The sequence below is a fragment of the Hippocampus zosterae genome, chromosome 5 (assembly GCF_025434085.1).
Source record: "Hippocampus zosterae strain Florida chromosome 5, ASM2543408v3, whole genome shotgun sequence".
Taxonomy (NCBI): Eukaryota; Metazoa; Chordata; class Actinopteri; order Syngnathiformes; family Syngnathidae; genus Hippocampus; species Hippocampus zosterae.
In genome coordinates, this window is record NC_067455.1 from 27,822,575 (window position 1) to 27,850,270 (window position 27,696).

Below are 27,696 nucleotides of genomic sequence, written 5' to 3' on the forward strand. Positions count from 1 at the left end.
TGCTGCCCGCCGCACTCGCCGCCGGGCCGGCCCGCACCCCGCCATTGAGACTGAACGGGGATTATTATTTTTTTTAACTCGGCCTCCGGGCCGGGGCGGGCTTCGCCCCCGGTACCTCCAGCCGCTTCTATTTACGCGCGCCGCGTTCCAACATATTCACCCCGGCCAAGAGGCCTATTCCCCGGCCCGCACCCCGCCATTGAGACTGCAAGGGAATTATTATTTTTTTATCTCTCAACCTGTCCAAGAGGCCTGCTGCCCGCCGGAATTGCCGCCGGGCCGGCCCGCACCCTGCCATTGAGACTGAACGGGAATTATTATTTTTTTATCTCTCAACCTGTCCAAGAGGCCTGCTGCCCGCCGCAATCGCCGCCGGGCCGGCCCGCACCCCGCCATTGAGACTGAACGGGGATTATTATTTTTTTTAACTCGGCCTCCGGGCCGGGGCGGGCTTCGCCCCCGGTACCTCCAGCCGCTTCTATTTACGCGCGCCGCGTTCCAACATATTCACCCCGGCCAAGAGGCCTATTCCCCGGCCCGCACCCCGCCATTGAGACTGCACGGGAATTATTATTTTTTTATCTCTCAACCTGTCCAAGAGGCCTGCTGCCCCCCGCCGTCGCCGCCGGGCCGGCCCGCACCCCGCCATTGAGACTGAACGGGGATTATTATTTTTTTTAACTCGGCCTCCGGGCCGGGGCGGGCTTCGCCCCCGGTACCTCCAGCCGCTTCTATTTACGCGCGCCGCGTTCCAACATATTCACCCCGGCCAAGAGGCCTATTCCCCGGCCCGCACCCCGCCATTGAGACTGCAAGGGAATTATTATTTTTTTATCTCTCAACCTGTCCAAGAGGCCTGCTGCCCGCCGCAATTGCCGCCGGGCCGGCCCGCACCCTGCCATTGAGACTGAACGGGGATTATTTATTTTTTTAACTTGGCCGCCGGGCCAGGGCGGGCATCGCCCCCGGTACCTCCAGCCGCTACTATTTCCGCGGGCCGTGTTCCAACACTATTCACCCCGGCCAAGAGGCCTATTCCCCGGCCCGCACCCCGCCATTGAGACTGCACGGGAATTATTATTTTTTTATCTCTCAACCTGTCCAAGAGGCCTGCTGCCCGCCGCACTCGCTGCCGGGCCGGCCCGCACCCCGCCATTGAGACTGAACGGGGATTATTATTTTTTTTAACTCGGCCTCCGGGCCGGGGCGGGCTTCGCCCCCGGTACCTCCAGCCGCTTCTATTTACGCGCGCCGCGTTCCAACATATTCACCCCGGCCAAGAGGCCTATTCCCCGGCCCGCACCCCGCCATTGAGACTGCAAGGGAATTATTATTTTTTTATCTCTCAACCTGTCCAAGAGGCCTGCTGCCCGCCGCAATTGCCGCCGGGCCGGCCCGCACCCTGCCATTGAGACTGAACGGGGATTATTTATTTTTTTAACTTGGCCGCCGGGCCAGGGCGGGCATCGCCCCCGGTACCTCCAGCCGGTACTATTTCCGCGGGCTGTGTTCCAACACTATTCACCCCGGCCAAGAGGCCTATTCCCCGGCCCGCACCCCGCCATTGAGACTGCACGGGAATTATTATTTTTTTATCTCTCAACCTGTCCAAGAGGCCTGCTGCCCGCCGCACTCGCTGCCGGGCCGGCCCGCACCCCGCCATTGAGACTGCACGGGAATTATTATTTTTTTATCTCTCAACCTGTCCAAGAGGCCTGCTGCCCGCCGCACTCGCTGCCGGGCCGGCCCGCACCCCGCCATTGAGACTGAACGGGGATTATTATTTTTTTTAACTCGGCCTCCGGGCCGGGGCGGGCTTCGCCCCCGGTACCTCCAGCCGCTTCTATTTACGCGCGCCGCGTTCCAACATATTCACCCCGGCCAAGAGGCCTATTCCCCGGCCCGCACCCCGCCATTGAGACTGCATGGGAATTATTATTTTTTTTAACTCGGCCTCCGGGCCGGGGCGGGCTTCGCCCCCGGTACCTCCAGCCGCTACTATTTCCGCGGGCCGTGTTCCAACACTATTCACCCCGGCCAAGAGGCCTATTCCCCGGCCCGCACCCCGCCATTGAGACTGCACGGGAATTATTATTTTTTTATCTCTCAACCTGTCCAAGAGGCCTGCTGCCCGCCGCACTCGCCGCCGGGCCGGCCCGCACCCCGCCATTGAGACTGAACGGGGATTATTATTTTTTTTAACTCGGCCTCCGGGCCGGGGCGGGCTTCGCCCCCGGTACCTCCAGCCGCTTCTATTTACGCGCGCCGCGTTCCAACATATTCACCCCGGCCAAGAGGCCTATTCCCCGGCCCGCACCCCGCCATTGAGACTGCACGGGAATTATTATTTTTTTATCTCTCAACCTGTCCAAGAGGCCTGCTGCCCGCCGCACTCGCCGCCGGGCCGGCCCGCACCCCGCCATTGAGACTGAACGGGGATTATTTTTTTTTTTTAACTCGGCCTCCGGGCCGGGGCGGGCTTCGCCCCCGGTACCTCCAGCCGCTTCTATTTACGCGCGCCGCGTTCCAACATATTCACCCCGGCCAAGAGGCCTATTCCCCGGCCCGCACCCCGCCATTGAGACTGCAAGGGAATTATTATTTTTTTATCTCTCAACCTGTCCAAGAGGCCTGCTGCCCGCCGCAATTGCCGCCGGGCCGGCCCGCACCCTGCCATTGAGACTGAACGGGAATTATTATTTTTTTATCTCTCAACCTGTCCAAGAGGCCTGCTGCCCGCCGCAATCGCCGCCGGGCCGGCCCGCACCCTGCCATTGAGACTGAACGGAGATTATTTATTTTTTTAACTTGGCCGCCGGGCCAGGGCGGGCATCGCCCCCGGTACCTCCAGCCGCTACTATTTCCGCGGGCCGTGTTCCAACACTATTCACCCCGGCCAAGAGGCCTATTCCCCGGCCCGCACCCCGCCATTGAGACTGCACGGGAATTATTATTTTTTTATCTCTCAACCTGTCCAAGAGGCCTGCTGCCCGCCGCACTCGCTGCCGGGCCGGCCCGCACCCCGCCATTGAGACTGAACGGGGATTATTATTTTTTTTAACTCGGCCTCCGGGCCGGGGCGGGCTTCGCCCCCGGTACCTCCAGCCGCTTCTATTTAGCGCGCCGCGTTCCAACATATTCACCCCGGCCAAGAGGCCTATTCCCCGGCCCGCACCCCGCCATTGAGACTGCATGGGAATTATTATTTTTTTATCTCTCAACCTGTCCAAGAGGCCTGCTGCCCGCCGCACTCGCCGCCGGGCCGGCCCGCACCCCGCCATTGAGACTGAACGGGGATTATTATTTTTTTTAACTCGGCCTCCGGGCCGGGGCAGGCTTCGACCCCGGTACCTCCAGCCGCTTCTATTTACGCGCGCCGCGTTCCAACATATTCACCCCGGCCAAGAGGCCTCTTCCCCGGCCACACTCGTCCGCCGGGCCGGCCCGCACCCCGCCATTGAGACTACACGGGAATTATTTTTTTTTTTATCTCTCAACCTGTCCAAGAGGCCTGCTGCCCGCCGCAATCGCCGCCGGGCCGGCCCGCACCCTGCCATTGAGACTGAACGGGGATTATTTATTTTTTTAACTTGGCCGCCGGGCCGGGGCGGGCATCGCCCCCGGTACCTCCAGCCGCTACTATTTCCGCGGGCCGTGTTCCAACACTATTCACCCCGGCCAAGAGGCCTATTCCCCGGCCCGCACCCCGCCATTGAGACTGCACGGGAATTATTATTTTTTTATCTCTCAACCTGTCCAAGAGGCCTGCTGCCCGCCGCACTCGCCGCCGGGCCGGCCCGCACCCCGCCATTGAGACTGTACGGGGATTATTATTTTTTTTAACTCGGCCGCCGGGCCGGGGCGGGCTTCGCCCCCGGTACCTCCAGCCGCTTCTATTTACGCGCGCCGCGTTCCAACATATTCACCCCGGCCAAGAGGCCTATTCCCCGGCCACACTCGTCCGCCGGGCCGGCCCGCACCCCGCCATTGAGACTACACGGGAATTATTATTTTTTTTATCTCTCAACCTGTCCAAGAGGCCTGCTGCCCGCCGCAATCGCCGCCGGGCCGGCCCGCACCCTGCCATTGAGACTGAACGGGGATTATTTATTTTTTTAACTTGGCCGCCGGGCCGGGGCGGGCATCGCCCCCGGTACCTCCAGCCGCTACTATTTCCGCGGGCCGTGTTCCAACACTATTCACCCCGGCCAAGAGGCCTATTCCCCGGCCCGCACCCCGCCATTGAGACTGCACGGGAATTATTATTTTTTTATCTCTCAACCTGTCCAAGAGGCCTGCTGCCCGCCGCACTCGCCGCCGGGCCGGCCCGCACCCCGCCATTGAGACTGTACGGGGATTATTATTTTTTTTAACTCGGCCGCCGGGCCGGGGCGGGCTTCGCCCCCGGTACCTCCAGCCGCTTCTATTTACGCGCGCCGCGTTCCAACATATTCACCCCGGCCAAGAGGCCTCTTCCCCGGCCACACTCGTCCGCCGGGCCGGCCCGCACCCCGCCATTGAGACTGCACGGGAATTATTATTTTTTTATCTCTCAACCTGTCCAAGAGGCCTGCTGCCCGCCGCACTCGCCGCCGGGCCGGCCCGCACCCCGCCAAGACTGAACGGGGATTATTATTTTTTTTAACTCGGCCTCCGGGCCGGGGCGGGCTTCGCCCCCGGTACCTCCAGCCGCTTCTATTTACGCGCGCCGCATTCCAACATATTCACCCCGGCAAAGAGGCCTCTTCCCCGGCCACACTCGTCCGCCGGGCCGGCCCGCACCCCGCCATTGAGACTGCACGGGAATTATTATTTTTTTATCTCTCAACCTGTCCAAGAGGCCTGCTGCCCGCCGCAATCGCCGCCGGGCCGGCCCGCACCCTGCCATTGAGACTGAACGGGGATTATTTATTTTTTTAACTTGGCCGCCGGCCCGGGACGGGCATCGCCCCCGGTACCTCCAGCCGCTACTATTTCCGCGGGCCGTGTTCCAACACTATTCACCCCGGCCAAGAGGCCTAGTCCCCGGCCCGCACCCCGCCATTGAAACTGCATGGGAATTATTATTTTTTTATCTCTCAACCTGTCCAAGAGGCCTGCTGCCCGCCGCACTCGCCGCCGGGCCGGCCTGCACCCCGCCATTGAGACTGAACGGGGATTATTTTTTTTTTTAACTCGGCCTCCGGGCCGGGGCGGGCTTCGCCCCCGGTACCTCCAGCCGCTTCTATTTACGCGCGCCGCGTTCCAACATATTCACCCCGGCCAAGAGGCCTATTCCCCGGCCCGCACCCCGCCATTGAGACTGCATGGGAATTACTATTTTTTTATCTCTCAACCTGTCCAAGAGGCCTGCTGCCCGCCGCAATTGCCGCCGGGCCGGCCCGCACCCTGCCATTGAGACTGAACGGGAATTATTATTTTTTTATCTCTCAACCTGTCCAAGAGGCCTGCTGCCCGCCGCACTCGCCGCCGGGCCGGCCCGCACCCTGCCATTGAGATTGAACGGGGATTATTTATTTTTTTAACTTGGCCGCCGGGCCGGGGCGGGCATCGCCCCCGGTACCTCCAGCCGCTACTATTTCCGCGGGCCGTGTTCCAACACTATTCACCCCGGCCAAGAGGCCTATTCCCCGGCCCGCACCCCGCCATTGAGACTGCATGGGAATTATTATTTTTTTATCTCTCAACCTGTCCAAGAGGCCTGCTGCCCGCCGCAATCGCCGCCGGGCCGGCCCGCACCCTGCCATTGAGACTGAACGGGGATTTTTTTTTTTTTTAACTTGGCCGCCGGGCCGGGGCGGGCATCGCCCCCGGTACCTCCAGCCGCTACTATTTCCGCGGGCCGTGTTCCAACACTATTCACCCCGGCCAAGAGGCCTATTCCCCGGCCCGCACCCCGCCATTGAAAGTGCATGGGAATTATTATTTTTTTATCTCTCAACCTGTCCAAGAGGCCTGCTGCCCGCCGCACTCGCCGCCGGGCCGGCCCGCACCCCGCCATTGAGACTGAACGGGGATTATTTTTTTTTTTAACTCGGCCTCCGGGCCGGGGCGGGCTTCGCCCCCGGTACCTCCAGCCGCTTCTATTTACGCGCGCCGCGTTCCAACATATTCACCCCGGCCAAGAGGCCTATTCCCCGGCCCGCACCCCGCCATTGAGACTGCATGGGAATTATTATTTTTTTATCTCTCAACCTGTCCAAGAGGCCTGCTGCCCGCCGCAATTGCCGCCGGGCCGGCCCGCACCCTGCCATTGAGACTGAACGGGAATTATTATTTTTTTATCTCTCAACCTGTCCAAGAGGCCTGCTGCCCGCCGCACTCGCCGCCGGGCCGGCCCGCACCCTGCCATTGAGACTGAACGGGGATTATTTATTTTTTTAAATTGGCCGCCGGGCCGGGGCGGGCATCGCCCCCGGTACCTCCAGCCGCTACTATTTCCGCGGGCCGTGTTCCAACACTATTCACCCCGGCCAAGAGGCCTATTCCCCGGCCCGCACCCCGCCATTGAGACTGCATGGGAATTATTATTTTTTTATCTCTCAACCTGTCCAAGAGGCCTGCTGCCCGCCGCAATCGCCGCCGGGCCGGCCCGCACCCTGCCATTGAGACTGAACGGGATTATTTATTTTTTTAACTTGGCCGCCGGGCCGGGGCGGGCATCGCCCCCGGTACCTCCAGCCGATACTATTTCCGCGGGCCGTGTTCCAACACTATTCACCCCGGCCAAGAGGCCTATTCCCCGGCCCGCACCCCGCCATTGAGACTGCACGGGAATTATTATTTTTTTATCTCTCAACCTGTCCAAGAGGCCTGCTGCCCGCCGCACTCGCCGCCGGGCCGGCCCGCACCCCGCCATTGAGACTGAACGGGGATTATTATTTTTTTTAACTCGGCCTCCGGGCCGGGGCGGGCTTCGCCCCCGGTACCTCCAGCCGCTTCTATTTACGCGCGCCGCGTTCCAACATATTCACCCCGGCCAAGAGGCCTATTCCCCGGCCCGCACCCCGCCATTGAGACTGCATGGGAATTATTATTTTTTTATCTCTCAACCTGTCCAAGAGGCCTGCTGCCCGCCGCAATCGCCGCCGGGCCGGCCCGCACCCTGCCATTGAGACTGAACGGGATTATTTATTTTTTTAACTTGGCCGCCGGGCCGGGGCGGGCATCGCCCCCGGTACCTCCAGCCGCTACTATTTCTGCGGGCCGTGTTCCAACACTATTCACCCCGGCCAAGAGGCCTATTCCCCGGCCCGCACCCCGCCATTGAGACTGCACGGGAATTATTATTTTTTTATCTCTCAACCTGTCCAAGAGGCCTGCTGCCCGCCGCACTCGCCGCCTGGCAGGCCCGCACCCCGCCATTGAGACTGAACGGGGATTATTATTTTTTTTAACTCGGCCTCCGGGCCGGGGCGGGCTTCGCCCCCGGTACCTCCAGCCGCTTCTATTTACGCGCGCCGCGTTCCAACATATTCACCCCGGCCAAGAGGCCTATTCCCCGGCCCGCACCCCGCCATTGAGACTGCATGGGAATTATTATTTTTTTATCTCTCAACCTGTCCAAGAGGCCTGCTGCCCGCCGCAATCGCCGCCGGGCCGGCCCGCACCCTGCCATTGAGACTGAACGGGATTATTTATTTTTTTAACTTGGCCGCCGGGCCGGGGCGGGCATCGCCCCCGGTACCTCCAGCCGCTTCTATTTACGCGCGCCGCGTTCCAACATATTCACCCCGGCCAAGAGGCCTATTCCCCGGCCCGCACCCCGCCATTGAGACTGCACGGGAATTATTATTTTTTTATCTCTCAACCTGTCCAAGAGGCCTGCTGCCCGCCGCACTCGCCGCCGGGCCGGCCCGCACCCCGCCATTGAGACTGAACGGGGATTATTATTTTTTTTAACTCGGCCTCCGGGCCGGGGCGGGCTTCGCCCCCGGTACCTCCAGCCGCTTCTATTTACGCGCGCCGCGTTCCAACATATTCACCCCGGCCAAGAGGCCTATTCCCCGGCCCGCACCCCGCCATTGAGACTGCATGGGAAATATTATTTTTTTATCTCTCAACCTGTCCAAGAGGCCTGCTGCCCGCCGCAATCGCCGCCGGGCCGGCCCGCACCCTGCCATTGAGACTGAACGGGATTATTTATTTTTTTAACTTGGCCGCCGGGCCGGGGCGGGCATCGCCCCCGGTACCTCCAGCCGCTACTATTTCCGCGGGCCGTGTTCCAACACTATTCACCCCGGCCAAGAGGCCTATTCCCCGGCCCGCACCCCGCCATTGAGACTGCACGGGAATTATTATTTTTTTATCTCTCAACCTGTCCAAGAGGCCTGCTGCCCGCCGCACTCGCCGCCGGGCCGGCCCGCACCCCGCCATTGAGACTGAACGGGGATTATTATTTTTTTTAACTCGGCCTCCGGGCCGGGGCGGGCTTCGCCCCCGGTACCTCCAGCCGCTTCTATTTACGCGCGCCGCGTTCCAACATATTCACCCCGGCCAAGAGGCCTATTCCCCGGCCCGCACCCCGCCATTGAGACTGCAAGGGAATTATTATTTTTTTATCTCTTAACCTGTCCAAGAGGCCTGCTGCCCGCTGCAATTGCCGCCGGGCCGGCCCGCACCCTGCCATTGAGACTGAACGGGAATTATTATTTTTTTATCTCTCAACCTGTCCAAGAGGCCTGCTGCCCGCCGCAATCGCCGCCGGGCCGGCCCGCACCCCGCCATTGAGACTGAACGGGGATTATTATTTTTTTTAACTCGGCCTCCGGGCCGGGGCGGGCTTCGCCCCCGGTACCTCCAGCCGCTTCTATTTACGCGCGCCGCGTTCCAACATATTCACCCCGGCCAAGAGGCCTATTCCCCGGCCCGCACCCCGCCATTGAGACTGCACGGGAATTATTATTTTTTTATCTCTCAACCTGTCCAAGAGGCCTGCTGCCCGCCGCACTCGCCGCCGGGCCGGCCCGCACCCCGCCATTGAGACTGAACGGGGATTATTATTTTTTTTAACTCGGCCTCCGGGCCGGGGCGGGCTTCGCCCCCGGTACCTCCAGCCGCTTCTATTTACGCGCGCCGCGTTCCAACATATTCACCCCGGCCAAGAGGCCTATTCCCCGGCCCGCACCCCGCCATTGAGACTGCATGGGAATTATTATTTTTTTATCTCTCAACCTGTCCAAGAGGCCTGCTGCCCGCCGCAATCGCCGCCGGGCCGGCCCGCACCCTGCCATTGAGACTGAACGGGATTATTTATTTTTTTAACTTGGCCGCCGGGCCGGGGCGGGCATCGCCCCCGGTACCTCCAGCCGCTACTATTTCCGCGGGCCGTGTTCCAACACTATTCACCCCGGCCAAGAGGCCTATTCCCCGGCCCGCACCCCGCCATTGAGACTGCACGGGAATTATTATTTTTTTATCTCTCAACCTGTCCAAGAGGCCTGCTGCCCGCCGCACTCGCCGCCGGGCCGGCCCGCACCCCGCCATTGAGACTGAACGGGGATTATTATTTTTTTTAACTCGGCCTCCGGGCCGGGGCGGGCTTCGCCCCCGGTACCTCCAGCCGCTTCTATTTACGCGCGCCGCGTTCCAACATATTCACCCCGGCCAAGAGGCCTATTCCCCGGCCCGCACCCCGCCATTGAGACTGCACGGGAATTATTATTTTTTTATCTCTCAACCTGTCCAAGAGGCCTGCTGCCCGCCGCACTCGCCGCCGGGCCGGCCCGCACACCGCCATTGAGACTGAACGGGGATTATTATTTTTTTAACTCGGCCTCCGGGCCGGGGCGGGCTTCGCCCCCGGTACCTCCAGCCGCTTCTATTTACGCGCGCCGCGTTCCAACATATTCACCCCGGCCAAGAGGCCTATTCCCCGGCCCGCACCCCGCCATTGAGACTGCAAGGGAATTATTATTTTTTTATCTCTCAACCTGTCCAAGAGGCCTGCTGCCCGCTGCAATTGCCGCCGGGCCGGCCCGCACCCTGCCATTGAGACTGAACGGGAATTATTATTTTTTTATCTCTCAACCTGTCCAAGAGGCCTGCTGCCCGCCGCAATCGCCGCCGGGCCGGCCCGCACCCCGCCATTGAGACTGAACGGGGATTATTATTTTTTTTAACTCGGCCTCCGGGCCGGGGCGGGCTTCGCCCCCGGTACCTCCAGCCGCTTCTATTTACGCGCGCCGCGTTCCAACATATTCACCCCGGCCAAGAGGCCTATTCCCCGGCCCGCACCCCGCCATTGAGACTGCACGGGAATTATTATTTTTTTATCTCTCAACCTGTCCAAGAGGCCTGCTGCCCGCCGCACTCGCCGCCGGGCCGGCCCGCACCCCGCCATTGAGACTGAACGGGGATTATTATTTTTTTTAACTCGGCCTCCGGGCCGGGGCGGGCTTCGCCCCCGGTACCTCCAGCCGCTTCTATTTACGCGCGCCGCGTTCCAACATATTCACCCCGGCCAAGAGGCCTATTCCCCGGCCCGCACCCCGCCATTGAGACTGCATGGGAATTATTACTTTTTTATCTCTCAACCTGTCCAAGAGGCCTGCTGCCAGCCGCAATTGCCGCCGGGCCGGCCCGCACCCTGCCATTGAGACTGAACGGGAATTATTATTTTTTTATCTCTCAACCTGTCCAAGAGGCCTGCTGCCCGCCGCACTCGCCGCCGGGCCGGCCCGCACCCTGCCATTGAGACTGAACGGGGATTATTTATTTTTTTAACTTGGCCGCCGGGCCGGGGCGGGCATCGCCCCCGGTACCTCCAGCCGCTACTATTTCCGCGGGCCGTGTTCCAACACTATTCACCCCGGCCAAGAGGCCTATTCCCCGGCCCGCACCCCGCCATTGAGACTGCATGGGAATTATTATTTTTTTATCTCTCAACCTGTCCAAGAGGCCTGCTGCCCGCCGCAATCGCCGCCGGGCCGGCCCGCACCCTGCCATTGAGACTGAACGGGATTATTTATTTTTTTAACTTGGCCGCCGGGCCGGGGCGGGCATCGCCCCCGGTACCTCCAGCCGCTACTATTTCCGCGGGCCGTGTTCCAACACTATTCACCCCGGCCAAGAGGCCTATTCCCCGGCCCGCACCCCGCCATTGAGACTGCACGGGAATTATTATTTTTTTATCTCTCAACCTGTCCAAGAGGCCTGCTGCCCGCCGCACTCGCCGCCTGGCAGGCCCGCACCCCGCCATTGAGACTGAACGGGGATTATTATTTTTTTTAACTCGGCCTCCGGGCCGGGGCGGGCTTCGCCCCCGGTACCTCCAGCCGCTTCTATTTACGCGCGCCGCGTTCCAACATATTCACCCCGGCCAAGAGGCCTATTCCCCGGCCCGCACCCCGCCATTGAGACTGCATGGGAATTATTATTTTTTTATCTCTCAACCTGTCCAAGAGGCCTGCTGCCCGCCGCAATCGCCGCCGGGCCGGCCCGCACCCTGCCATTGAGACTGAACGGGATTATTTATTTTTTTAACTTGGCCGCCGGGCCGGGGCGGGCATCGCCCCCGGTACCTCCAGCCGCTACTATTTCCGCGGGCCGTGTTCCAACACTATTCACCCCGGCCAAGAGGCCTATTCCCCGGCCCGCACCCCGCCATTGAGACTGCACGGGAATTATTATTTTTTTATCTCTCAACCTGTCCAAGAGGCCTGCTGCCCGCCGCACTCGCCGCCGGGCCGGCCCGCACCCCGCCATTGAGACTGAACGGGGATTATTATTTTTTTAACTCGGCCTCCGGGCCGGGGCGGGCTTCGCCCCCGGTACCTCCAGCCGCTTCTATTTACGCGCGCCGCGTTCCAACATATTCACCCCGGCCAAGAGGCCTATTCCCCGGCCCGCACCCCGCCATTGAGACTGCACGGGAATTATTATTTTTTTATCTCTCAACCTGTCCAAGAGGCCTGCTGCCCGCCGCACTCGCCGCCGGGCCGGCCCGCACACCGCCATTGAGACTGAACGGGGATTATTATTTTTTTTAACTCGGCCTCCGGGCCGGGGCGGGCTTCGCCCCCGGTACCTCCAGCCGCTTCTATTTACGCGCGCCGCGTTCCAACATATTCACCCCGGCAAAGAGGCCTATTCCCCGGCCCGCACCCCGCCATTGAGACTGCAAGGGAATTATTATTTTTTTATCTCTCAACCTGTCCAAGAGGCCTGCTGCCCGCTGCAATTGCCGCCGGGCCGGCCCGCACCCTGCCATTGAGACTGAACGGGAATTATTATTTTTTTATCTCTCAACCTGTCCAAGAGGCCTGCTGCCCGCCGCAATCGCCGCCGGGCCGGCCCGCACCCCGCCATTGAGACTGAACGGGGATTATTATTTTTTTTAACTCGGCCTCCGGGCCGGGGCGGGCTTCGCCCCCGGTACCTCCAGCCGCTTCTATTTACGCGCGCCGCGTTCCAACATATTCACCCCGGCCAAGAGGCCTATTCCCCGGCCCGCACCCCGCCATTGAGACTGCACGGGAATTATTATTTTTTTATCTCTCAACCTGTCCAAGAGGCCTGCTGCCCGCCGCACTCGCCGCCGGGCCGGCCCGCACCCCGCCATTGAGACTGAACGGGGATTATTATTTTTTTTAACTCGGCCTCCGGGCCGGGGCGGGCTTCGCCCCCGGTACCTCCAGCCGCTTCTATTTACGCGCGCCGCGTTCCAACATATTCACCCCGGCCAAGAGGCCTATTCCCCGGCCCGCACCCCGCCATTGAGACTGCAAGGGAATTATTATTTTTTTATCTCTCAACCTGTCCAAGAGGCCTGCTGCCCGCCGCAATTGCCGCCGGGCCGGCCCGCACCCTGCCATTGAGACTGAACGGGGATTATTTATTTTTTTAACTTGGCCGCCGGGCCAGGGCGGGCATCGCCCCCGGTACCTCCAGCCGCTACTATTTCCGCGGGCCGTGTTCCAACACTATTCACCCCGGCCAAGAGGCCTATTCCCCGGCCCGCACCCCGCCATTGAGACTGCACGGGAATTATTATTTTTTTATCTCTCAACCTGTCCAAGAGGCCTGCTGCCCGCCGCACTCGCCGCCGGGCCGGCCCGCACCCCGCCATTGAGACTGAACGGGGATTATTATTTTTTTTAACTCGGCCTCCGGGCCGGGGCGGGCTTCGCCCCCGGTACCTCCAGCCGCTTCTATTTACGCGCGCCGCGTTCCAACATATTCACCCCGGCCAAGAGGCCTATTCCCCGGCCCGCACCCCGCCATTGAGACTGCACGGGAATTATTATTTTTTTTATCTCTCAACCTGTCCAAGAGGCCTGCTGCCCGCCGCACTCGCCGCCGGGCCGGCCCGCACCCCGCCATTGAGACTGAACGGGGATTATTATTTTTTTTAACTCGGCCTCCGGGCCGGGGCGGGCTTCGCCCCCGGTACCTCCAGCCGCTTCTATTTACGCGCGCCGCGTTCCAACATATTCACCCCGGCCAAGAGGCCTATTCCCCGGCCCGCACCCCGCCATTGAGACTGCAAGGGAATTATTATTTTTTTATCTCTCAACCTGTCCAAGAGGCCTGCTGCCCGCCGCAATTGCCGCCGGGCCGGCCCGCACCCTGCCATTGAGACTGAACGGGAATTATTATTTTTTTATCTCTCAACCTGTCCAAGAGGCCTGCTGCCCGCCGCAATCGCCGCCGGGCCGGCCCGCACCCCGCCATTGAGACTGAACGGGGATTATTATTTTTTTTAACTCGGCCTCCGGGCCGGGGCGGGCTTCGCCCCCGGTACCTCCAGCCGCTTCTATTTACGCGCGCCGCGTTCCAACATATTCACCCCGGCCAAGAGGCCTATTCCCCGGCCCGCACCCCGCCATTGAGACTGCACGGGAATTATTATTTTTTTATCTCTCAACCTGTCCAAGAGGCCTGCTGCCCGCCGCACTCGCCGCCGGGCCGGCCCGCACCCCGCCATTGAGACTGAACGGGGATTATTATTTTTTTTAACTCGGCCTCCGGGCCGGGGCGGGCTTCGCCCCCGGTACCTCCAGCCGCTTCTATTTACGCGCGCCGCGTTCCAACATATTCACCCCGGCCAAGAGGCCTATTCCCCGGCCCGCACCCCGCCATTGAGACTGCAAGGGAATTATTATTTTTTTATCTCTCAACCTGTCCAAGAGGCCTGCTGCCCGCCGCAATTGCCGCCGGGCCGGCCCGCACCCTGCCATTGAGACTGAACGGGGATTATTTATTTTTTTAACTTGGCCGCCGGGCCAGGGCGGGCATCGCCCCCGGTACCTCCAGCCGGTACTATTTCCGCGGGCTGTGTTCCAACACTATTCACCCCGGCCAAGAGGCCTATTCCCCGGCCCGCACCCCGCCATTGAGACTGCACGGGAATTATTATTTTTTTATCTCTCAACCTGTCCAAGAGGCCTGCTGCCCGCCGCACTCGCTGCCGGGCCGGCCCGCACCCCGCCATTGAGACTGCACGGGAATTATTATTTTTTTATCTCTCAACCTGTCCAAGAGGCCTGCTGCCCGCCGCACTCGCTGCCGGGCCGGCCCGCACCCCGCCATTGAGACTGAACGGGGATTATTATTTTTTTTAACTCGGCCTCCGGGCCGGGGCGGGCTTCGCCCCCGGTACCTCCAGCCGCTTCTATTTACGCGCGCCGCGTTCCAACATATTCACCCCGGCCAAGAGGCCTATTCCCCGGCCCGCACCCCGCCATTGAGACTGCATGGGAATTATTATTTTTTTTAACTCGGCCTCCGGGCCGGGGCGGGCTTCGCCCCCGGTACCTCCAGCCGCTTCTATTTACGCGCGCCGCGTTCCAACATATTCACCCCGGCCAAGAGGCCTATTCCCCGGCCCGCACCCCGCCATTGAGACTGCAAGGGAATTATTATTTTTTTATCTCTCAACCTGTCCAAGAGGCCTGCTGCCCGCCGCAATTGCCGCCGGGCCGGCCCGCACCCTGCCATTGAGACTGAACGGGGATTATTTATTTTTTTAACTTGGCCGCCGGGCCAGGGCGGGCATCGCCCCCGGTACCTCCAGCCACTACTATTTCCGCGGGCCGTGTTCCAACACTATTCACCCCGGCCAAGAGGCCTATTCCCCGGCCCGCACCCCGCCATTGAGACTGCACGGGAATTATTATTTTTTTATCTCTCAACCTGTCCAAGAGGCCTGCTGCCCGCCGCACTCGCTGCCGGGCCGGCCCGCACCCCGCCATTGAGACTGAACGGGGATTATTATTTTTTTTAACTCGGCCTCCGGGCCGGGGCGGCCTTCGCCCCCGGTACCTCCAGCCGCTTCTATTTACGCGCGCCGCGTTCCAACATATTCACCCCGGCCAAGAGGCCTATTCCCCGGCCCGCACCCCGCCATTGAGACTGTAAGGGAATTATTATTTTTTTATCTCTCAACCTGTCCAAGAGGCCTGCTGCCCGCCGCAATTGCCGCCGGGCCGGCCCGCACCCTGCCATTGAGACTGAACGGGGATTATTTATTTTTTTAACTTGGCCGCCGGGCCAGGGCGGGCATCGCCCCCGGTACCTCCAGCCGGTACTATTTCCGCGGGCTGTGTTCCAACACTATTCACCCCGGCCAAGAGGCCTATTCCCCGGCCCGCACCCCGCCATTGAGACTGCACGGGAATTATTATTTTTTTATCTCTCAACCTGTCCAAGAGGCCTGCTGCCCGCCGCACTCGCTGCCGGGCCGGCCCGCACCCCGCCATTGAGACTGAACGGGGATTATTATTTTTTTTAACTCGGCCTCCGGGCCGGGGCGGGCTTCGCCCCCGGTACCTCCAGCCGCTTCTATTTACGCGCGCCGCGTTCCAACATATTCACCCCGGCCAAGAGGCCTATTCCCCGGCCCGCACCCCGCCATTGAGACTGCATGGGAATTATTATTTTTTTTTAACTCGGCCTCCGGGCCGGGGCGGGCTTCGCCCCCGGTACCTCCAGCCGCTTCTATTTACGCGCGCCGCGTTCCAACATATTCACCCCGGCCAAGAGGCCTATTCCCCGGCCCGCACCCCGCCATTGAGACTGCAAGGGAATTATTATTTTTTTATCTCTCAACCTGTCCAAGAGGCCTGCTGCCCGCCGCAATTGCCGCCGGGCCGGCCCGCACCCTGCCATTGAGACTGAACGGGGATTATTTATTTTTTTAACTTGGCCGCCGGGCCAGGGCGGGCATCGCCCCCGGTACCTCCAGCCGCTACTATTTCCGCGGGCCGTGTTCCAACACTATTCACCCCGGCCAAGAGGCCTATTCCCCGGCCCGCACCCCGCCATTGAGACTGCACGGGAATTATTATTTTTTTATCTCTCAACCTGTCCAAGAGGCCTGCTGCCCGCCGCACTCGCTGCCGGGCCGGCCCGCACCCCGCCATTGAGACTGAACGGGGATTATTATTTTTTTTAACTCGGCCTCCGGGCCGGGGCGGGCTTCGCCCCCGGTACCTCCAGCCGCTTCTATTTACGCGCGCCGCGTTCCAACATATTCACCCCGGCCAAGAGGCCTATTCCCCGGCCCGCACCCCGCCATTGAGACTGCAAGGGAATTATTATTTTTTAATCTCTCAACCTGTCCAAGAGGCCTGCTGCCCGCCGCAATTGCCGCCGGGCCGGCCCGCACCCTGCCATTGAGACTGAACGGGGATTATTTATTTTTTTAACTTGGCCGCCGGGCCAGGGCGGGCATCGCCCCCGGTACCTCCAGCCGCTACTATTTCCGGGGGCCGTGTTCCAACACTATTCACCCCGGCCAAGAGGCCTATTCCCCGGCCCGCACCCCGCCATTGAGACTACACGGGAATTATTATTTTTTTATCTCTCAACCTGTCCAAGAGGCCTGCTGCCCGCCGCACTCGCTGCCGGGCCGGCCCGCACCCCGCCATTGAGACTGAACGGGGATTATTATTTTTTTTAACTCGGCCTCCGGGCCGGGGCGGGCTTCGCCCCCGGTACCTCCAGCCGCTTCTATTTACGCGCGCCGCGTTCCAACATATTCACCCCGGCCAAGAGGCCTATTCCCCGGCCCGCACCCCGCCATTGAGACTGCATGGGAATTATTATTTTTTTATCTCTCAACCTGTCCAAGAGGCCTGCTGCCCGCCGCAATCGCCGCCGGGCCGGCCCGCACCCCGCCATTGAGACTGAACGGGGATTATTATTTTTTTTAACTCGGCCTCCGGGCCGGGGCGGGCTTCGCCCCCGGTACCTCCAGCCGCTTCTATTTACGCGCGCCGCGTTCCAACATATTCACCCCGGCCAAGAGGCCTATTCCCCGGCCCGCACCCCGCCATTGAGACTGCATGGGAATTATTATTTTTTTATCTCTCAACCTGTCCAAGAGGCCTGCTGCCCGCCGCAATCGCCGCCGGGCTGGCCCGCACCCTGCCATTGAGACTGAACGGGATTATTTATTTTTTTAACTTGGCCGCCGGGCCGGGGCGGGCATCGCCCCCGGTACCTCCAGCCGCTTCTATTTACGCGCGCCGCGTTCCAACATATTCACCCCGGCCAAGAGGCCTATTCCCCGGCCCGCACCCCGCCATTGAGACTGCACGGGAATTATTATTTTTTTATCTCTCAACCTGTCCAAGAGGCCTGCTGCCCGCCGCACTCGCCGCCGGGCCGGCCCGCACCCCGCCATTGAGACTGAACGGGGATTATTATTTTTTTTAACTCGGCCTCCGGGCCGGGGCGGGCTTCGCCCCCGGTACCTCCAGCCGCTTCTATTTACGCGCGCCGCGTTCCAACATATTCACCCCGGCCAAGAGGCCTATTCCCCGGCCCGCACCCCGCCATTGAGACTGCAAGGGAATTATTATTTTTTTTATCTCTCAACCTGTCCAAGAGGCCTGCTGCCCGCCGCAATTGCCGCCGGGCCGGCCCGCACCCTGCCATTGAGACTGAACGGGGATTATTTATTTTTTTAACTTGGCCGCCGGGCCAGGGCGGGCATCGCCCCCGGTACCTCCAGCCGCTACTATTTCCGCGGGCCGTGTTCCAACACTATTCACCCCGGCCAAGAGGCCTATTCCCCGGCCCGCACCCCGCCATTGAGACTGCACGGGAATTATTATTTTTTTATCTCTCAACCTGTCCAAGAGGCCTGCTGCCCGCCGCACTCGCCGCCGGGCCGGCCCGCACCCCGCCATTGAGACTGAACGGGGATTATTATTTTTTTTAACTCGGCCTCCGGGCCGGGGCGGGCTTCGCCCCCGGTACCTCCAGCCGCTTCTATTTACGCGCGCCGCGTTCCAACATATTCACCCCGGCCAAGAGGCCTATTCCCCGGCCCGCACCCCGCCATTGAGACTGCAATGGAATTATTATTTTTTTATCTCTCAACCTGTCCAAGAGGCCTGCTGCCCGCCGCAATTGCCGCCGGGCCGGCCCGCACCCTGCCATTGAGACTGAACGGGGATTATTTATTTTTTTAACTTGGCCGCCGGGCCAGGGCGGGCATCGCCCCCGGTACCTCCAGCCGCTACTATTTCCGCGGGCCGTGTTCCAACACTATTCACCCCGGCCAAGAGGCCTATTCCCCGGCCCGCACCCCGCCATTGAGACTGCACGGGAATTATTATTTTTTTATCTCTCAACCTGTCCAAGAGGCCTGCTGCCCGCCGCACTCGCTGCCGGGCCGGCCCGCACCCCGCCATTGAGACTGAACGGGGATTATTATTTTTTTTAACTCGGCCTCCGGGCCGGGGCGGGCTTCGCCCCCGGTACCTCCAGCCGCTTCTATTTACGCGCGCCGCGTTCCAACATATTCACCCCGGCCAAGAGGCCTATTCCCCGGCCCGCACCCCGCCATTGAGACTGCATGGGAATTATTATTTTTTTATCTCTCAACCTGTCCAAGAGGCCTGCTGCCCGCCGCAATCGCCGCCGGGCCGGCCCGCACCCCGCCATTGAGACTGAACGGGGATTATTATTTTTTTTAACTCGGCCTCCGGGCCGGGGCGGGCTTCGCCCCCGGTACCTCCAGCCGCTTCTATTTACGCGCGCCGCGTTCCAACATATTCACCCCGGCCAAGAGGCCTATTCCCCGGCCCGCACCCCGCCATTGAGACTGCATGGGAATTATTATTTTTTTATCTCTCAACCTGTCCAAGAGGCCTGCTGCCCGCCGCAATCGCCGCCGGGCTGGCCCGCACCCTGCCATTGAGACTGAACGGGATTATTTATTTTTTTAACTTGGCCGCCGGGCCGGGGCGGGCATCGCCCCCGGTACCTCCAGCCGCTTCTATTTACGCGCGCCGCGTTCCAACATATTCACCCCGGCAAAGAGGCCTATTCCCCGGCCCGCACCCCGCCATTGAGACTGCAAGGGAATTATTATTTTTTTATCTCTCAACCTGTCCAAGAGGCCTGCTGCCCGCTGCAATTGCCGCCGGGCCGGCCCGCACCCTGCCATTGAGACTGAACGGGAATTATTATTTTTGTATCTCTCAACCTGTCCAAGAGGCCTGCTGCCCGCCGCAATCGCCGCCGGGCCGGCCCGCACCCCGCCATTGAGACTGAACGGGGATTATTATTTTTTTTAACTCGGCCTCCGGGCCGGGGCGGGCTTCGCCCCCGGTACCTCCAGCCGCTTCTATTTACGCACGCCGCGTTCCAACATATTCACCCCGGCCAAGAGGCCTATTCCCCGGCCCGCACCCCGCCATTGAGACTGCACGGGAATTATTATTTTTTTATCTCTCAACCTGTCCAAGAGGCCTGCTGCCCGCCGCAATTGCCGCCGGGCCGGCCCGCACCCTGCCATTGAGACTGAACGGGGATTATTTATTTTTTTAACTTGGCCGCCGGGCCAGGGCGGGCATCGCCCCCGGTACCTCCAGCCGCTACTATTTCCGCGGGCCGTGTTCCAACACTATTCACCCCGGCCAAGAGGCCTATTCCCCGGCCCGCACCCCGCCATTGAGACTGCACGGGAATTATTATTTTTTTATCTCTCAACCTGTCCAAGAGGCCTGCTGCCCGCCGCACTCGCCGCCGGGCCGGCCCGCACCCCGCCATTGAGACTGAACGGGGATTATTATTTTTTTTAACTCGGCCTCCGGGCCGGGGCGGGCTTCGCCCCCGGTACCTCCAGCCGCTTCTATTTACGCGCGCCGCGTTCCAACATATTCACCCCGGCCAAGAGGCCTATTCCCCGGCCCGCACCCCGCCATTGAGACTGCACGGGAATTATTATTTTTTTTATCTCTCAACCTGTCCAAGAGGCCTGCTGCCCGCCGCACTCGCCGCCGGGCCGGCCCGCACCCCGCCATTGAGACTGAACGGGGATTATTATTTTTTTTAACTCGGCCTCCGGGCCGGGGCGGGCTTCGCCCCCGGTACCTCCAGCCGCTTCTATTTACGCGCGCCGCGTTCCAACATATTCACCCCGGCCAAGAGGCCTATTCCCCGGCCCGCACCCCGCCATTGAGACTGCAAGGGAATTATTATTTTTTTATCTCTCAACCTGTCCAAGAGGCCTGCTGCCCGCCGGAATTGCCGCCGGGCCGGCCCGCACCCTGCCATTGAGACTGAACGGGAATTATTATTTTTTTATCTCTCAACCTGTCCAAGAGGCCTGCTGCCCGCCGCAATCGCCGCCGGGCCGGCCCGCACCCCGCCATTGAGACTGAACGGGGATTATTATTTTTTTTAACTCGGCCTCCGGGCCGGGGCGGGCTTCGCCCCCGGTACCTCCAGCCGCTTCTATTTACGCGCGCCGCGTTCCAACATATTCACCCCGGCCAAGAGGCCTATTCCCCGGCCCGCACCCCGCCATTGAGACTGCACGGGAATTATTATTTTTTTATCTCTCAACCTGTCCAAGAGGCCTGCTGCCCCCCGCCGTCGCCGCCGGGCCGGCCCGCACCCCGCCATTGAGACTGAACGGGGATTATTATTTTTTTTAACTCGGCCTCCGGGCCGGGGCGGGCTTCGCCCCCGGTACCTCCAGCCGCTTCTATTTACGCGCGCCGCGTTCCAACATATTCACCCCGGCCAAGAGGCCTATTCCCCGGCCCGCACCCCGCCATTGAGACTGCAAGGGAATTATTATTTTTTTATCTCTCAACCTGTCCAAGAGGCCTGCTGCCCGCCGCAATTGCCGCCGGGCCGGCCCGCACCCTGCCATTGAGACTGAACGGGGATTATTTATTTTTTTAACTTGGCCGCCGGGCCAGGGCGGGCATCGCCCCCGGTACCTCCAGCCGCTACTATTTCCGCGGGCCGTGTTCCAACACTATTCACCCCGGCCAAGAGGCCTATTCCCCGGCCCGCACCCCGCCATTGAGACTGCACGGGAATTATTATTTTTTTATCTCTCAACCTGTCCAAGAGGCCTGCTGCCCGCCGCACTCGCTGCCGGGCCGGCCCGCACCCCGCCATTGAGACTGAACGGGGATTATTATTTTTTTTAACTCGGCCTCCGGGCCGGGGCGGGCTTCGCCCCCGGTACCTCCAGCCGCTTCTATTTACGCGCGCCGCGTTCCAACATATTCACCCCGGCCAAGAGGCCTATTCCCCGGCCCGCACCCCGCCATTGAGACTGCAAGGGAATTATTATTTTTTTATCTCTCAACCTGTCCAAGAGGCCTGCTGCCCGCCGCAATTGCCGCCGGGCCGGCCCGCACCCTGCCATTGAGACTGAACGGGGATTATTTATTTTTTTAACTTGGCCGCCGGGCCAGGGCGGGCATCGCCCCCGGTACCTCCAGCCGGTACTATTTCCGCGGGCTGTGTTCCAACACTATTCACCCCGGCCAAGAGGCCTATTCCCCGGCCCGCACCCCGCCATTGAGACTGCACGGGAATTATTATTTTTTTATCTCTCAACCTGTCCAAGAGGCCTGCTGCCCGCCGCACTCGCTGCCGGGCCGGCCCGCACCCCGCCATTGAGACTGCACGGGAATTATTATTTTTTTATCTCTCAACCTGTCCAAGAGGCCTGCTGCCCGCCGCACTCGCTGCCGGGCCGGCCCGCACCCCGCCATTGAGACTGAACGGGGATTATTATTTTTTTTAACTCGGCCTCCGGGCCGGGGCGGGCTTCGCCCCCGGTACCTCCAGCCGCTTCTATTTACGCGCGCCGCGTTCCAACATATTCACCCCGGCCAAGAGGCCTATTCCCCGGCCCGCACCCCGCCATTGAGACTGCATGGGAATTATTATTTTTTTTAACTCGGCCTCCGGGCCGGGGCGGGCTTCGCCCCCGGTACCTCCAGCCGCTACTATTTCCGCGGGCCGTGTTCCAACACTATTCACCCCGGCCAAGAGGCCTATTCCCCGGCCCGCACCCCGCCATTGAGACTGCACGGGAATTATTATTTTTTTATCTCTCAACCTGTCCAAGAGGCCTGCTGCCCGCCGCACTCGCCGCCGGGCCGGCCCGCACCCCGCCATTGAGACTGAACGGGGATTATTATTTTTTTTAACTCGGCCTCCGGGCCGGGGCGGGCTTCGCCCCCGGTACCTCCAGCCGCTTCTATTTACGCGCGCCGCGTTCCAACATATTCACCCCGGCCAAGAGGCCTATTCCCCGGCCCGCACCCCGCCATTGAGACTGCACGGGAATTATTATTTTTTTATCTCTCAACCTGTCCAAGAGGCCTGCTGCCCGCCGCACTCGCCGCCGGGCCGGCCCGCACCCCGCCATTGAGACTGAACGGGGATTATTTTTTTTTTTTAACTCGGCCTCCGGGCCGGGGCGGGCTTCGCCCCCGGTACCTCCAGCCGCTTCTATTTACGCGCGCCGCGTTCCAACATATTCACCCCGGCCAAGAGGCCTATTCCCCGGCCCGCACCCCGCCATTGAGACTGCAAGGGAATTATTATTTTTTTATCTCTCAACCTGTCCAAGAGGCCTGCTGCCCGCCGCAATTGCCGCCGGGCCGGCCCGCACCCTGCCATTGAGACTGAACGGGAATTATTATTTTTTTATCTCTCAACCTGTCCAAGAGGCCTGCTGCCCGCCGCAATCGCCGCCGGGCCGGCCCGCACCCTGCCATTGAGACTGAACGGAGATTATTTATTTTTTTAACTTGGCCGCCGGGCCAGGGCGGGCATCGCCCCCGGTACCTCCAGCCGCTACTATTTCCGCGGGCCGTGTTCCAACACTATTCACCCCGGCCAAGAGGCCTATTCCCCGGCCCGCACCCCGCCATTGAGACTGCACGGGAATTATTATTTTTTTATCTCTCAACCTGTCCAAGAGGCCTGCTGCCCGCCGCACTCGCTGCCGGGCCGGCCCGCACCCCGCCATTGAGACTGAACGGGGATTATTATTTTTTTTAACTCGGCCTCCGGGCCGGGGCGGGCTTCGCCCCCGGTACCTCCAGCCGCTTCTATTTAGCGCGCCGCGTTCCAACATATTCACCCCGGCCAAGAGGCCTATTCCCCGGCCCGCACCCCGCCATTGAGACTGCATGGGAATTATTATTTTTTTATCTCTCAACCTGTCCAAGAGGCCTGCTGCCCGCCGCACTCGCCGCCGGGCCGGCCCGCACCCCGCCATTGAGACTGAACGGGGATTATTATTTTTTTTAACTCGGCCTCCGGGCCGGGGCAGGCTTCGACCCCGGTACCTCCAGCCGCTTCTATTTACGCGCGCCGCGTTCCAACATATTCACCCCGGCCAAGAGGCCTCTTCCCCGGCCACACTCGTCCGCCGGGCCGGCCCGCACCCCGCCATTGAGACTACACGGGAATTATTTTTTTTTTTATCTCTCAACCTGTCCAAGAGGCCTGCTGCCCGCCGCAATCGCCGCCGGGCCGGCCCGCACCCTGCCATTGAGACTGAACGGGGATTATTTATTTTTTTAACTTGGCCGCCGGGCCGGGGCGGGCATCGCCCCCGGTACCTCCAGCCGCTACTATTTCCGCGGGCCGTGTTCCAACACTATTCACCCCGGCCAAGAGGCCTATTCCCCGGCCCGCACCCCGCCATTGAGACTGCACGGGAATTATTATTTTTTTATCTCTCAACCTGTCCAAGAGGCCTGCTGCCCGCCGCACTCGCCGCCGGGCCGGCCCGCACCCCGCCATTGAGACTGTACGGGGATTATTATTTTTTTTAACTCGGCCGCCGGGCCGGGGCGGGCTTCGCCCCCGGTACCTCCAGCCGCTTCTATTTACGCGCGCCGCGTTCCAACATATTCACCCCGGCCAAGAGGCCTATTCCCCGGCCACACTCGTCCGCCGGGCCGGCCCGCACCCCGCCATTGAGACTACACGGGAATTATTATTTTTTTTATCTCTCAACCTGTCCAAGAGGCCTGCTGCCCGCCGCAATCGCCGCCGGGCCGGCCCGCACCCTGCCATTGAGACTGAACGGGGATTATTTATTTTTTTAACTTGGCCGCCGGGCCGGGGCGGGCATCGCCCCCGGTACCTCCAGCCGCTACTATTTCCGCGGGCCGTGTTCCAACACTATTCACCCCGGCCAAGAGGCCTATTCCCCGGCCCGCACCCCGCCATTGAGACTGCACGGGAATTATTATTTTTTTATCTCTCAACCTGTCCAAGAGGCCTGCTGCCCGCCGCACTCGCCGCCGGGCCGGCCCGCACCCCGCCATTGAGACTGTACGGGGATTATTATTTTTTTTAACTCGGCCGCCGGGCCGGGGCGGGCTTCGCCCCCGGTACCTCCAGCCGCTTCTATTTACGCGCGCCGCGTTCCAACATATTCACCCCGGCCAAGAGGCCTCTTCCCCGGCCACACTCGTCCGCCGGGCCGGCCCGCACCCCGCCATTGAGACTGCACGGGAATTATTATTTTTTTATCTCTCAACCTGTCCAAGAGGCCTGCTGCCCGCCGCACTCGCCGCCGGGCCGGCCCGCACCCCGCCAAGACTGAACGGGGATTATTATTTTTTTTAACTCGGCCTCCGGGCCGGGGCGGGCTTCGCCCCCGGTACCTCCAGCCGCTTCTATTTACGCGCGCCGCATTCCAACATATTCACCCCGGCAAAGAGGCCTCTTCCCCGGCCACACTCGTCCGCCGGGCCGGCCCGCACCCCGCCATTGAGACTGCACGGGAATTATTATTTTTTTATCTCTCAACCTGTCCAAGAGGCCTGCTGCCCGCCGCAATCGCCGCCGGGCCGGCCCGCACCCTGCCATTGAGACTGAACGGGGATTATTTATTTTTTTAACTTGGCCGCCGGCCCGGGACGGGCATCGCCCCCGGTACCTCCAGCCGCTACTATTTCCGCGGGCCGTGTTCCAACACTATTCACCCCGGCCAAGAGGCCTAGTCCCCGGCCCGCACCCCGCCATTGAAACTGCATGGGAATTATTATTTTTTTATCTCTCAACCTGTCCAAGAGGCCTGCTGCCCGCCGCACTCGCCGCCGGGCCGGCCTGCACCCCGCCATTGAGACTGAACGGGGATTATTTTTTTTTTTAACTCGGCCTCCGGGCCGGGGCGGGCTTCGCCCCCGGTACCTCCAGCCGCTTCTATTTACGCGCGCCGCGTTCCAACATATTCACCCCGGCCAAGAGGCCTATTCCCCGGCCCGCACCCCGCCATTGAGACTGCATGGGAATTACTATTTTTTTATCTCTCAACCTGTCCAAGAGGCCTGCTGCCCGCCGCAATTGCCGCCGGGCCGGCCCGCACCCTGCCATTGAGACTGAACGGGAATTATTATTTTTTTATCTCTCAACCTGTCCAAGAGGCCTGCTGCCCGCCGCACTCGCCGCCGGGCCGGCCCGCACCCTGCCATTGAGATTGAACGGGGATTATTTATTTTTTTAACTTGGCCGCCGGGCCGGGGCGGGCATCGCCCCCGGTACCTCCAGCCGCTACTATTTCCGCGGGCCGTGTTCCAACACTATTCACCCCGGCCAAGAGGCCTATTCCCCGGCCCGCACCCCGCCATTGAGACTGCATGGGAATTATTATTTTTTTATCTCTCAACCTGTCCAAGAGGCCTGCTGCCCGCCGCAATCGCCGCCGGGCCGGCCCGCACCCTGCCATTGAGACTGAACGGGGATTTTTTTTTTTTTTAACTTGGCCGCCGGGCCGGGGCGGGCATCGCCCCCGGTACCTCCAGCCGCTACTATTTCCGCGGGCCGTGTTCCAACACTATTCACCCCGGCCAAGAGGCCTATTCCCCGGCCCGCACCCCGCCATTGAAAGTGCATGGGAATTATTATTTTTTTATCTCTCAACCTGTCCAAGAGGCCTGCTGCCCGCCGCACTCGCCGCCGGGCCGGCCCGCACCCCGCCATTGAGACTGAACGGGGATTATTTTTTTTTTTAACTCGGCCTCCGGGCCGGGGCGGGCTTCGCCCCCGGTACCTCCAGCCGCTTCTATTTACGCGCGCCGCGTTCCAACATATTCACCCCGGCCAAGAGGCCTATTCCCCGGCCCGCACCCCGCCATTGAGACTGCATGGGAATTATTATTTTTTTATCTCTCAACCTGTCCAAGAGGCCTGCTGCCCGCCGCAATTGCCGCCGGGCCGGCCCGCACCCTGCCATTGAGACTGAACGGGAATTATTATTTTTTTATCTCTCAACCTGTCCAAGAGGCCTGCTGCCCGCCGCACTCGCCGCCGGGCCGGCCCGCACCCTGCCATTGAGACTGAACGGGGATTATTTATTTTTTTAAATTGGCCGCCGGGCCGGGGCGGGCATCGCCCCCGGTACCTCCAGCCGCTACTATTTCCGCGGGCCGTGTTCCAACACTATTCACCCCGGCCAAGAGGCCTATTCCCCGGCCCGCACCCCGCCATTGAGACTGCATGGGAATTATTATTTTTTTATCTCTCAACCTGTCCAAGAGGCCTGCTGCCCGCCGCAATCGCCGCCGGGCCGGCCCGCACCCTGCCATTGAGACTGAACGGGATTATTTATTTTTTTAACTTGGCCGCCGGGCCGGGGCGGGCATCGCCCCCGGTACCTCCAGCCGATACTATTTCCGCGGGCCGTGTTCCAACACTATTCACCCCGGCCAAGAGGCCTATTCCCCGGCCCGCACCCCGCCATTGAGACTGCACGGGAATTATTATTTTTTTATCTCTCAACCTGTCCAAGAGGCCTGCTGCCCGCCGCACTCGCCGCCGGGCCGGCCCGCACCCCGCCATTGAGACTGAACGGGGATTATTATTTTTTTTAACTCGGCCTCCGGGCCGGGGCGGGCTTCGCCCCCGGTACCTCCAGCCGCTTCTATTTACGCGCGCCGCGTTCCAACATATTCACCCCGGCCAAGAGGCCTATTCCCCGGCCCGCACCCCGCCATTGAGACTGCATGGGAATTATTATTTTTTTATCTCTCAACCTGTCCAAGAGGCCTGCTGCCCGCCGCAATCGCCGCCGGGCCGGCCCGCACCCTGCCATTGAGACTGAACGGGATTATTTATTTTTTTAACTTGGCCGCCGGGCCGGGGCGGGCATCGCCCCCGGTACCTCCAGCCGCTACTATTTCTGCGGGCCGTGTTCCAACACTATTCACCCCGGCCAAGAGGCCTATTCCCCGGCCCGCACCCCGCCATTGAGACTGCACGGGAATTATTATTTTTTTATCTCTCAACCTGTCCAAGAGGCCTGCTGCCCGCCGCACTCGCCGCCTGGCAGGCCCGCACCCCGCCATTGAGACTGAACGGGGATTATTATTTTTTTTAACTCGGCCTCCGGGCCGGGGCGGGCTTCGCCCCCGGTACCTCCAGCCGCTTCTATTTACGCGCGCCGCGTTCCAACATATTCAC